At 39.3% G+C, this 12,024-nt stretch overlaps 1 long non-coding RNA gene across 1 annotated transcript; it reads right to left on the minus strand.

The window, feature by feature from the left end:
- Positions 1 to 8,342: 8,342 nt before the first annotated feature.
- On the minus strand, positions 8,343 to 10,144 carry LOC127441415 (uncharacterized). The gene is made up of 3 exons (XR_007897301.1): positions 9,984 to 10,144; positions 8,838 to 8,897; positions 8,343 to 8,526 (listed from the first exon to the last, which is right to left on the minus strand). It is a non-coding gene; the product is annotated as an uncharacterized LOC127441415 (long non-coding RNA).
- Positions 10,145 to 12,024: the final 1,880 nt, after the last annotated feature.

The raw sequence follows: 12,024 nt of genomic DNA on the forward strand, positions 1-12,024 counted from the left end.
TAATTCATGGTTTCTGGTTAGGGTAGATCCGTATTTTTTTGGTCGGTACAACATCCTCTATGCACTTCCTGATGAAACATGTTACGCTATCAGCGTAGAGCTCTGTCATCATTAGATGCTTGTAGCATAGAATCTGATTGGTCTGACCAGCACTGGATCATTCTGAGGGTGGGTGCTGCCTGTAAGTGGGCAGAAGCAGAACAGAAGAGTGGTCTGATTTGCCAAATGGTGGGCGGGGGAGGGATATGTAACCATCCCGGAAGGGAGAATAACAATTGTCCAAAACCCGGTCCCCTCGTGTGTTGAAACTGATGTGGTGGTAGTATTTTGATGCTAATGACTTGAAGTTGGCTTTATTAAAGTCCCCGGTCACAATGAACACAGCCTCAGGGTGTGCGGTTTCCGACTTGCTTATACTCCCATACAGTTCCTTGAGTGCCTGGTCTGTGTCAGCTTGTGGCGGGATGTACACAGCTGTGATAATGACCGCTGTGATTTCCCTCGGTAGCCAGAATGGTCGACACAGAAACATGAGAAATTCCAGATCAGGAGAGCAGAAAGACTTGATAGAATGTACATTCCTCTGATCACACCAGGATTTGTTAATCATAAAACATACACCACCTCCTCTACTTTTACCTGAGAGGTCTTTCGCTCTATCCGCTCGGTGCATGGAGAACCCCACAAGTCTGGAATCTCTGCAGACATCCAAGTTTCTGTAAGACAGATAATGCAGCAGTCCCTTGTCTCTCGTTGGAAAGAGATCCATGCTCTCAGCTCGCAGAACTTGTTGTCCAGAGACTGAATATTTGCCAGTAGAATACTAGGTAGCAGGGGTCGATTTGCACGATGTCTTAGTCTGATGAGAGTGCCGGCTCTCCTTCCCCTTTTCCGGCTGCGTTTAAATAAAAATGTTATTTAAAATGCCTAAATGCAGCTGACAAATTAAGTTGTTGACCTGTTTCAGTGATGTCACTTTTTCCCCGCAGCCGCCATATTTGTAGCCATCAAATGGAAAAAATAATGGCGGTGAATGGAAAAACACCTGAAAAACGATATCAAGAAAAATGATCCATACCAAGTCCCAGGAAAAGTTCATACAGGTCTGAAGACAGCACAAATATTGCCAAATGAAAGTTTTGTGGACATTTAAAGACATTTTATCCACGATTCATCTCCTTACACCGACGAATCTGATGTGTGACTGGCAAGTACACACACACACTAGTACATCAACGTAAACATCTCTCATTCAGAAGTTACAAATGTTTTGTGTTGTTTTCTGGTCTGATTTAGTCACAGTAAAAAACGTGTGTGATGATCCCGTCTGTATGAATGTAGGAGCTGCTTTTAACTCCTGAAGAAGGCTTTTGTCTCATCCCACAGAGCAGCACATTGAAGGTATATGGAATTTTGGTCACAAACATGGCAGCAAGGTCATACAGTGATGTCATAGGAAACAGGTCAATATACTTACGAAAGTAACTTTTTATGGGTTAAATATCAGAGATCCTTTAGGTAGCAATTGCAGGTTACTATTTTTTTCATTGGAAGCAGATCATTCAAGTTTAATGTCATATTTAACTTCATAAGCAGTTGTCAAATATTAGTTTGTTGTGAGAAAAAGCTATTTTGCTACTGTTGCTTTCAACAACTTTGACAACATTGAGATGACATGCTGCTGCTCTTCTGCTCAACGGTATAACTGTAATTTTGTAGGGCAGGGTTTTGGTAAAAGGGGGCTTGTGTTATTCAGTGGCAATAGCTACATCCCAAACTGCACACTTCTGCACTATTTTATGCCATTTTGTAGTGCAAGTAGTGTGAGTACTAGTGTGTTCACACTGAAAATGCAATTAAAAAGTACTACCAGTACCCAATCGATGCACACCTTCAACTAATAAAACAGAGTATGGAATGCTGAACTCATCGTGGCTTGCCCTGTGTTGCAGAAGGGGTGGAGTTACTTGTCCACGATGCTGGTCTGACAAACCAGTTGTAATTAATGATAAATGTAACAGCTACCAAAACTTCTGTAAAGACAGCACCTGACAATTGTAAGTTAAAAGATTGACCATCACCCACACTGTGTGAAAATGTACGTTATTAGAGATGTGAGTGTTGAACTGAGGTTGGCTAACATGCTAAAGCTAGCGGTAACACATTGTGTCAAAGCCTTAGCAAGTCAGTCCACTGTTGGCCATCTTTGGAATGCTCCTGGGAGGCTATTTCCCATCATGACAGTGCAGCTCCTATCTACTTGAAAGGGGGAACATCGAAATCTCAAAAACTGCTTGCCAAGCTTAGGTTTAAACGACATATTTCAAATCAGCAGTAAAATCTGACAATACTGGTATCATAAATTGTGCTTCTTTACCTCATATTATGCTAAAAAGTGAAACTTTCCCGGCTTGTATAGCTAATGTGCGTTCTCGAGTTGATTGACAGGCGATGTCTGTATCTTAAAGGTGATTGGCTCTTTTACCTGTAAAGCAGGACTTCCTTTCTATATCCATTGACCGTTGGCGCTAGAGCTCCTTGAATGGGTGTTCCTATTTCTCTCATTAATTTTAATAGAAGTGGCCCATCTCTCATAAATAAATAGTCTCTGATTGTGGCCATTTGAAATGTCACTTCCGTTACGGCAAATGCTTCCATGTAGTAAGAAACATTAGTGCTTCATTTAGGATGATATTACCCTTTGAAAAATTAATAAACTAGATGACTGAGTGCATTATAGTATATAGTGTAAATGCATAGGGTGCTTCATTTAGGACACAGCTTAAGTCTAGTGGAAGTTTCACTGGCTAACATCGTTTCCAGCTTTAACTAGGTTAACAATAGTTCCATAGGTTAACCAGCTTCACCATACGCACCATGCTTGTAAACCTGCATTTTTTGCTGCTGAACAGGATGGCTATGTTGGTCCACCAGCCAGACCTGCACCATATCAGCACTTAACCGAACAGGATGGGAATTCGTACTGCTCCAGGCTTATCTTGTCAGCAGGGTAACTCGGGGACATGAGCTGTTGTTGATTTAAAAGTTTTCTGAGTTCTCATATCTCCCAAACCTATCCATTGTGTGCTTTTATCTTCAAAATTCAAAGAAAGTGTGTGTTTGTTTGTGTCCAAGTATTGATTGTTCTAAATATTGAAAAGCACATCAGTAAGGTTATTATCTCACACCCACATTGGTATTTAGCAGTCTAGAGCAAACACTATATGTGAAACATTGTGTGCTCCTCTGCACAGTCAAACCAGTGGCCACGTAGCTATGACCTTTTAGTGTAACCATGGTTGCTAGAGGAACAAAGAATCCTTGATAGAAAAATCTTAACACCCCATCTTGCTCTCCATTTGAGAGGCAAATGTCTTATTTCTCTTTTGGCTTTTCTGTCTCCTCCTTGCCAAAGTGTTTAGGGACTATTGTAACAATTTTTGGGCCTCCAGACCAAATATGTGAAGAAAAAATGTAGAACAAAAGGCTGGGAAATGGAATGGAGGCCCTCTGACAAGAGAAGAAAAGGAGTCTTCATGGTGTGTTGGGGGTCTTGTTTCCCAGACAAGTAAACGGGTAACCAAATCTCTTTGTGGGTGAAGTCAGGGGGTCCCCAGTATGACAGCACTGATCTGTGATGGAAGACCAAGACAGAAAGAGGAGAAGAGAACAGAAGCCCAGCCCTGCTACACATGGGAGACTTACTGAGGGACTTATCACAGCACCACAGATGGGCCATTTCCAGATCAACCAGTTTGATCTTTTTTCCCCGATTTCACAAGAACACAACTGTTCAAAGAGACTTTGCCAGTAATTATCACAATGCCAGATACCCCTGATAATATAAAAAGTAGCCCTGCAGATGACATATATCAGGGAAAAATATAATATCAAGCATTGTCCAAAGCAGTCAGTCATTCTAATTTCATTGTTATTTGTGTTGGTATGAAAAGATAAACAATTTTATATAGAGATTGAAACTTCTCCCTTTTTGAATAGTTAATGTTTTTATGGAAATAAGTAGAAATAAGAAGGTTGGAAACTCGAGACCAATAACAAAAATTATGCATACAGTCCCACAGAATTGTGCTTAATTTTAATAAATGAATGAGTAGATTGTGACTACATGTGACCACTTAAATTGGCAATTCTTCAATGTGTCACATATTACACATGAAACAAAATAATTTTTGCCATAATGTGAAATTTTCAATCCAACAGTCCTCTCGTGTTATGTTTGCAGGAGAATTAATGAACCCTGGAAAAAACCTCAAGGCTGCACAAATTTCTTTGCTAATAATGACTTGGTTATTAATGAATGTTTAATTAACCCAGAGTTCCATAAATATCTTTAATTATCGTGTCTACATAAAATTTGTGCCGTATCAACCTTGCATACAAAATCACTGTGTCAGCTGAAGTCAAATGCTTCTGTATTTGCCCTCTTTTACAACATTTATTCTTGACCAGTGTTATGACATGCCAACAGAGGATGGAGCACGGATATTGTTTGAGATCCCAGCATGCCTCTCGTTGCTTAGGAACCAGCTATAATGACCTGGTTCCCCCTGCTGCCCTAAGTTTTTGAAATCCTCTCTATCCTACTTTTGAAAATTGGAGCCACATTCTTCTGATGGCACCTCGTTTTGGTTCATTGCAGCATTTTCAGCATTAAATCCCATACCACCAATTTAACTATATTACAATAATGGAAAAGTGTATGTTTGATTTTCACTACCTAAGCTACTAGATGGACATCTTTCTTATAGCATTGACTATCTACATTGAAAGGGGGTGTGACAGGAAAATTAAACTGTGGCAAGGTGACCCTTTTGCTGATTTACAGGCTGTAGTTGCCAAGCCCCAACAGGAAGAGATTTGTCATCAGTGTCCCACTAGTGTATGGTTACGGCTTCAAGTCATCTGCCCTCCTATTTGGGCAATGGTGGCACCATAACACAGATTATAAGCTGTGTAGCTCTCTGTCATAACAGTGCACAATACTGTACGTGGGCATGCACATACACTAACAAACATATGTACTGTGAGTCTGAACTCTCTATATGCATTGCCAATGCATTATTCTAACCATTCCTTATAGCAGCGGTTCCCAACCGGTTCCTAAAGGCCCCCCAACACTACACATTTTCGATACCTCCCGAATCATCTCATCAGGAGACTCCAAGACCTGAACTGGGTGTGTCAGAAAAGGGAGATATACAAAATGTGCAGTGTTGGTGGGCCTCCAGGAACAGGGTTTGGAACACTGATCTCTCTCTCTCTCTCTATATATATATATATATATATATAATAAATAACTGCATTGCTCATAGAATTCTAAACTGCCAGCAGTAGGTGAAGCCACCGGAAGTGCTCGGGTGGCCATCTTACTATTCCCTACCGACAGAGAGCATCGACCATCAAAACACGATACTCTCAATATGACCCGATGAGCCACGAAACAACGCTCACTAAAGGATGTGGCAAAAGTGCCCACAGGTTGTAATTTATACAGACTATGTACATATCAAGCACAAATGAGTCATTATCCCCATGTAGAGTGGGCATAACGATCATAATCTTTAATAATCAACAGTAAAAATACAACAAAGTGTATAAATTACCCCTTTTTAAAGCAAAAGTATCAAATAGCGACATCTGCAGATTGTTACAGGATACAACGTTTCTCTGCCTTCATAGTTTTAACCTGTTGATGCTCATTGACCTTACCCGTGTGTTTGACTTAACCTTGCTTAAATGAGTTCACATTTACCATATAGTGTGCTGTTTAAAATTGTTCATAATGTTGACAAACTATACATTGTATAATCTGTCAACATGAACTCTTTTTTTGACTAGACTATATCTTAAATATGAATTAAATTAAGCAACGTAACATCAGTTCTGGGGGGGGGGGTTAAAGCAGGTTTTTAAAGTTATAATCACAGAGATCAGTGATAGTTAATAAAAAGTTTGTGTGTTGATATTGTAACCAGACAGTACCTCTTCAGAATAAATCCAGAAGAACCAAATATAAAAATGTAGTATAGCGCACACACACGTCCATATGCAGTAGTATAGTATATACACCTGCGTTCATATGCAATATATACACCCACACAAATTTACCTTTACTTAATGGAATTATCCCATGCATTTGCATTCATTTCTGGAATATGTACATACCAGCTTGTGAGCATTTAATTATTTCAACAATCCCCTGATCTATTAAATCATAATCGGAAAAAGGTGTGACATATGCACACTCAAGGAAATCATACATATTTGTTCAATAACAGAAGCTTCCAAGTACACAAAAACGGACTATTAAACTGAACAATACAAATTTGAAGATATGCGAGTACAAATCTGCTAATGGATTTAACAACAATCCCACAGCAAGGCAATTTAAGTCAGCTTTCAAAAGAATGGTAGCAAGACATGCCATCAGAGCTAGTGGCAACTGTTCTCCACCGGATAGCACAGTGGTACTGAAGGCAACACCTCCTGATATGCTGGCATTTCAGGCGAAGTGACATTCAACCTGAAACAGACACAGAAAAACATCACTGCAAGTCTTCCCAGCTTGTCCATGTTCAACGAGGCTGTGGTGGGGTACATAGTATTAACTACAAAGCCTGCTATGAAGATTCAGTGCACTACCTGTTTATCAGCACTCAGGTGTCAAGAGCTCTTCCCAAGATGAACACACTGATCAACCTGAAGTCCAGAGGTGGACTTATCAGACTGTGTCCTGAAAGTCTGCAAGACAGCAGAGAGATTTATTCAACAGCACTCAGAAGGCCCATCTCTGAATTTAACACCAAATTTAAATCCAGGGTCTCCACAAAAGGCTCTGGAACTCCATGGTGGTTCTGCATTCAAGGAACTTGAGGCACACGTTCAACCTAGAACCATACAAATCACATCTCCATACTCAAAGTGCCTTGCAGGAAGCTGCACTAACATCAGGCTCCACTTCATTGCCAAGGAAACATGAACTGCACACTCCAAACTGCTTAGGAAAACTCTGGGCAAGCTTGTACTGCGGAATTATTATTATTATTATTATAATAATAAGATATAAAGATCAGGGGCCAGTTGCACCAGCTATATGCAAGTTACAACTTAGCCTAGTTGTGGTGTAAATGGGCACCAAGTCACAATTTATGCACTACTAAATAGGAGCGTTGCACCATTAAAATTAGTTATAATGTAACCCTACGTATAAACTATTTACAGAAGACTCCGACCAGGAGTAATGAATGGAATAAAAAAGCAGACTGATATTTAAGGATATAAATAGCTCATGTTTTGCGTGACAGGCATCAATCATTTCGACATACAGTATGACGTTGACAGAGAAAAAAACAACAACTTTTAAGCCTCCCTTCAGCATGAAACCATTCAAACAGTGCAGTTTTCAGGGTGCGTCGCCTGGTGTCAGGTTTCAACATTAAAAATATAGGATATTCAAATTAATATATGTCTGTTTTTCCAGCCTTTTGTATTAGTATTTCTTACAGTTCCTATATGTTGTTATTTACACAGGGCAAATATACTATTTATCAAGTCTACTTTTATGTATCGTATTTTAATGGGGATATAATTTATTACAGCTGAAAGTTACGCGAGCAAACAAGGTTTGAACATCAGCCTTAACTAGATCAAACTGAAGTTCACAGCTTAACACTTCTGTGTCAAATTTGAAGGCTGTTTATTGGATCAATACAGGTAAACGTCATAATATGGGACTACGCTTTGAGAGCTTACAACCTACTAGTTAGGTCTTGCATTAAGAAAAGTTGGTGCAACCAAATTAAGCACAGACTTAGTTACAAACTAACTAGTTAGTAAGCCCTTAGTGTGAACTTTACATCCCAACTTACGTAAGACCTTACAGCTATTTACTCAAACTCCTGTACTTCCAAACCTGTATGACTTTCTGTGGAACACAAAAGATGATTTTAAAGAATGTTTTTGTCCATATAATGAAAGTCAATGATGACAAAAACAAGCTATTTTGCTCAGCATTTACTTTCCTTATATAGAATACAAAATACCTTTTTTTGTGGGGGGGGTTCTACAAAAGAAAGTCATGAATTTGGAAGGACATGGAGGTTAAGTAAATGACAATTTAGATTTTTGGGTCAACTTTTCTATTAACATTAAAAGTTATAACTATCTGAAACGGAGTAATTTTATAAGACTATTGTTATACTGCATGTTGCAAAAGTATCTTCACTGCAAATAAAAACAGATAGTATAATCTTTTTTACTCAGTTACTGTTGTCTATTCTCTTACCTGTTAAAACAGCTCTTCAGTGAAGCCAGGCCGACAACCTCATACAGCTTTTCCTCCTGTTGCAAACCAATTCCAGTTTTATCTAACATTCAGCTGGATGATTGAATTCCAAACTGCAAACTTACCTCATTTAACCTCTACAATATCCATGTGCTCCTCGTCAATTCCAATTGACCACTTTAGAAATTATGCTCGCGAGTTGGGCCGTATTCAGGCCTGCACTGCAAAAAGTACAAATCACACACGGAGAATTAATGCAAGCCCACATTATATTCATCAGTTGAATCACTGGTGTTGATCTGCAAGTAGATATTCAACTTGACCAAAAAAGCTAACTTGGTGAGCTATACTGTTAATCATTGTAGTTATTTTCCCAAGCTAACATTAGCTACATAGCTAATATTAATTTAGCCTAAGAAAATAACCACAATGAATGTTCAATGTAAACAAGAGTTACAAAGAATTATGTATTCAGAATAAACACTTTAAAGCCTGCCAAACATATGTTTGAAAATGTCTACTGATATCTTACCTCGGTTTCTTAAACTTGTTTCTACTGGAGGTAACCCGTGCGACACTGAAGGTAATGCTGCTGCAATAAAGAGTAACGTAACATGCTCACACTTAGAATAAGCAGGAAAAAAAAAAAAAAAAAAAAAGAGTCCAAATAAATAACTAATTACATGTATAGGAAGACTGCATTGTGATGCTGTATATGCAGACTTTTTATTTAAAAAAAAATAAAATAAAAAAATAAAAATGTAATCCCATTTGTCAGGAAAGTGTACATTTCATGTAAACAGAGTAGAGTAGTTTGACCATCCAGTGATTGAGGAATGCTTTCTCCACTGTGTACCATTCTGTTTAATATTGCTGAGGTAAGATAAGACAGCATATGTGCGACCTTCAGGGTTTCCCATAGCAGTCATGTAGGCCATGCAGCCTTCAGAGTCTTCCTGGTTTACATTGTGTTTAACAAACACTTTAGTTCTATTTGACAAAATGCAGACTTAGAACAAGCAAAGAATTAAATTGTATAACTTTCATTTGTACAGATTTCCATAAAAGATCTGTACAGCTAGACTGTATGGGTAATTGTGCTACTATAAACATGGTGAAATTAAGGTAGACTGTAAAAATGTTATCAGGTAACCTGCAATAGTTTCTCTCTCTCTCCCCCCAAAGTCAAAAATTTTATATAACATAACTAAAATCAACCCGAGTATATTAGGCTACACAGATGAAAGTAATTTTTATGGGTTAGGTCAATTAGTATTGTGACTCTTGAGGTAACAAATGGAAGTTATCACTTGTTTCGGTATCCATTGCTCCCTCTTGTTACTTATACATTTTATTTTTACTGACACTATTGCTCTAAAATGAGGTTTAGCATTTCTTCCAGTGAATATGAAGAAACAAGTACGTAAACGATCAGTTTTGAAAACACAAAAATCCTATACATAAAGAATCATAATAGTATTTTATCATGATCCAGATACAGTATATGGTACATATATCGTATCGCCTTGTCCCTTTTCATTCTCATCTCTACAGAAGTATTCAGGCAACTTCTGGTTTTGGTAATTGGCATTACATAAATCATGAGAGGTGAAGGCACAATGCACTAAGTGAATCATGTCTTCAGTCTTCTGGAAAAACCTGTGTGCAAAGAACTCACCTGATGAGTCTGCTGCTCTGAGACATCACTGGGTAAAGAAGCTAAATAAAGACAGGCCTATCAGCCGCAATCCCCGAGGACTAACCAGGAGTAGGTGGGAGAGCTGATCTGAATATGCGACTGGGCGGGAGGAAGCAGCGCAGAGCGACGCAAGGAAGAGGATTAGCTGCTGATCTCTTGTTGTTGTTTTGCATGGCTGTCTTACAGGAGCTTCAAGATGAAGATGACGGCTCAGGGCTGGCCTGTCCACACCCCCACAAACACTCTGCAGACAAACACCGCCTTTGCTCGCCAGGCTTTTTTCCAGGAACTGCAGGAATGGAGTGAAGCTGGGAGTGGGTGTCATCTGCATGTTATTTACATCAACAGTGAGCTTGCTTTCTGCTGAAGACATCAATAGGAGGAAAACCATCAATATGGAAAGGAAGTTTTGGCTGTGGTTGAAATGCATAAACTTTCTTTCAAATGTTCTGTCTTTCCAGATAGAAGCATGCACACCTGATAGATTGCTAAAGGGCTACTGATGAATACCCTTAAGGTTTGAAGTGGAGGGATGGATTTTCTATAATGTTAAAGAAATGTAGGCATCAAAGGGTTGCGGTCTGCTTTGTTTTTTTAAGAAAGTTGGCTGGCAAAGTGCTTGAGTCATGAAGCATCCTTGAGAGGCTTGGTGCGATCCAATTAAAAAGAGCTTCCTGGTGTCTGTCATTGCAGCCAGCTTTGGTTGCCAGTTAAACAGTGAAGTCCTATTCTTTTGCCACCCATTAAGACACCACAAAGACAGGCAAATCCGTTTTCATTACGATCCATCATATTGAAAAGCAGGGAGTGAAGGTTATCAGCTTAGGGTGCTTTCACACTGGTAGTTTAGTTCGAAACAGCACGGGTCGCATGAAAAATTGGTAATGTGAAAGTGGTCACGCGGACTGTAGGAGGTTGTCCGATTTCAGTTGCAGTGGAACTGTAGCGTAACTCGCGTGAATATGAATGCAACGCTGACTCGGGTGTTTACTCGTTCAGGAAGTCACCTGCGCATGCATTTTAGCTGATGACGACATCTATATATAAATACTATTATAGGTTATAAATATAGGGTATAATGGGAGATGACAGTGGCGATAACTTCACATTGGACACGAGCGCAAGCGTGCAGTGTAAACAAAGATGCAAATGAATTCCTTGCAATCAGCAGTCTCAAAAAACACTTTGCGAGCAGCAGGAAGCCGCCTTCCCCAGACATCTGATGAGTTACACCATGAAGCGCACATATACGCAGTTGTCGTTCACTCTGCTGTGCATAATGGCACCAAAATAACAAAAAATGAGTCGTGTTGTGTTCTCTATGCATGTTTGTGATGGCGCAAGATGAACGCAAATGGACCGGGGTTCGATAGAAGAGTGTGAAACCAGACCAAAGCTGCGGGGGGCACTGGGAACAATCACACTCTGAATCAGACCACAGCAAACATGCCCAGTGTGAAAGCCCCCTTAATTAAATAACTACAAAAAGGAACCAATAGCATTAATCTAGATGCAATAAAAGGACACTAATGACTCAAAAGCTTCAAATCTTAAAGCAGCCTAAATAAGAATTTAAACAGGTTAGTGTAAACTACACACCCTTATAATAATTTTTACTTTAAAAATTGTGTTATTTCTACACCACTGAACTGCAAAAATAAACATTGCTTTCACACAGCCTTCTGACGATGCACCCCACCCCATCTGCAGTTGATTGAATAAACCGATAGTCCTGACCCCAACTTACGCCATTGGTTGAGTCAGTGTTGTGTGGAGCTGGACGGGTTGCTCAAAAACAAAGAAATGTTTTGGGATCCACAGAAGCAGTGTTTGCAGTTGCAAAATTAACCTACAAATGGCTTACTTTTAGTTGTCTCTGCATAATAAGCATTAAAATTCTATCCAATTAACATCCAAAAAGTCACACTTCAGCTATAAAAGGTGAAGCCCTTTTTTGCACCACAAGCATCTCGCACAAAAAAAAAAAAAAAAAAAAAGCTTTTTCAGACAGGCTTCCTGA

The sequence above is a fragment of the Myxocyprinus asiaticus genome, chromosome 5, assembly GCF_019703515.2.
Source record: "Myxocyprinus asiaticus isolate MX2 ecotype Aquarium Trade chromosome 5, UBuf_Myxa_2, whole genome shotgun sequence".
Lineage (NCBI taxonomy): Eukaryota > Metazoa > Chordata > Actinopteri > Cypriniformes > Catostomidae > Myxocyprinus > Myxocyprinus asiaticus.